We start from the raw sequence: 2,012 nt of genomic DNA, 5'->3' as shown, positions 1-2,012 counted from the left end.
TGCATAGACTCAAGGAGACTTTTTGTATGTTTCTGTCAAAACACTGACAGTGCCACCGGAACCAGGGCACTCTTCCCAGGCTTTGACTTGGGACATCTGAAAATCTGCACCATTACTTCCAGCACTGAACAACTTCCTCCCATCCATGAATCATGCTGAAGAAGAATCCTTTTAATAAAAGCTCCTTTTCAAAAGCTTTTGTCTGGAGAAGTTCTCCACTCGGGATCCAATGCAAAGCCTGCTTGCCCGGTAACTTCAGATGGCTCTGGATCAAACCTTGAAAGAGGGATTTTTCAGCAGAGCTCAGCAGCCTGCAAGCTGTTTCTAATGCTTTGCCTTATCTGTGCAAGAGAGGCCAGCAGTTCTCTGCGTGGCTGGGATCAGAAATCTGTGATTTGCATTAAGATTTCAGACTTGACTTTTACTGTCGTGAGGTGCTAAAGGTCTCTGGCACTTTGTACATGGATGAACAGATGCACTTTTTGTTTGCCAGATTAAATTTAATTTGTACAAATAATGTGTATACATATAATTACCTAACTCAGCTACACATGTATAGTTAATATCGCCAGTGTTTGGGCAGAGGCTCTGATAGTTCACAGTTCTTTAGGAAATCAAATAGGTAATACACAATTGGTAAGGTAACAGCAAAAAAAAAACCAACCCAAAAGGAGGAAGAGTGATTCAGAACAGCTTGATGACAGATTCTAAGCCCACTGAGTCACTTGGACTCTCTCCACCACAGCTCTGGAGGACGGTTGGCACAGGAGGAGAAATAAGCAGTTGCCTTTGCAAGGGAATCATGTTTCAGTTGCCAAACGTTATCCTCCCCTAAACAATCAGAGCAAACCTCGGATGTGACACCAGTACTAGAGTTTGGGTCTGGTTTGTTGTTTTGCACAGCGTGTTGGTGCTGGGATCTAGTCCGAAGGCCTGAGCTGTGCAGTGATGTTTGAGAAATAGGATTAATAAATATTTCATTTAAAAATTAGTAATTTTAAAGGTATAGCAAAAGAATCGTGAAAATGGCAGGTTCCGGACAACCTGTTGTGACATTTAAAGTAGCACCCTAGCACACAGGAAAGCCACACAGCCTTTCCACAGGGGAGCAGGGCAGTGCTGGCAGTGTGCTGGCAGGGAGAAGCAGCAGCAGTTGGATTCTGCTGTGGAGCAGAGGGAAACCCTTCGGAGCTGGGGGAAACCCTTTGGGCGTGTGGCCCACTCCCTGCTCCCCTCCCGGGGGTCATAGGCACCCCCCCAGTGCACGCAGCTGCATGGTGGGACGTCGAAACACCCATTATCCAGAGTTTACGAGGGCTTGGGGGGGGGGGTCAGGAGCTGGAACCTCCGTGCAGCCCCGTTCCTAATTAGCTACATGACAGAGGGCACCGTGTTTCTTTTTTTTTGTTTTGTTTCTATTTTAGGCTGCTTTACCATCTAAACCTGGACTCTGGCCTAATTTTAGCAGGAGTTCCCTGTGGTCAAAGCAGAGAACCGAGACGTGTCCGACCCTGCGTCCCTGTTCCAGCGTGGCGTAAGCATCACTAACGTCAGCTGTTCTTAGTATCAACTGCACTTGTATTAATTGACAAGAATTACACTTGTCCTGCAGCGTCAAACTGTAGTAAGTCATCTCCCTAACGAGGAGCCAAGGCTGTGGAAGGGGGTGAGGGGGCTGCAGGAGCTCCAAGCGGTGACGGCCACGCAGTCCCTCCCGGCAGCGGCACCGAGGGGGCCGTGCCACCGAGACAGTAAGCTCTCCGTTTGAGCAAAGGCGACTCAATTTCGCTGTCCGGTTTCGTTCCAAAGGCAGCGCCGGTCTCCGCCTCGCAAGGCGCCGCTCCGGGCGGCAGCTGTACCGACAAACCACCGCTGTGCCTGCGGCGGGGCTTGAGTCCGACCCTGCCCGTTGCGTTACTGCGGCATAAGGCGGCTGGGCCCCCTCCGCGGCAGCGAGCCCCACCGCCCCCGGCCGGGGCCCACCGCCCCCGCGGGCACGCAGCGGCGGGGCG

This window comes from Falco cherrug, chromosome 1 (genome assembly GCF_023634085.1).
Source record: "Falco cherrug isolate bFalChe1 chromosome 1, bFalChe1.pri, whole genome shotgun sequence".
Taxonomy (NCBI): Eukaryota; Metazoa; Chordata; class Aves; order Falconiformes; family Falconidae; genus Falco; species Falco cherrug.
This window is presented reverse-complemented; position numbering follows the sequence as displayed.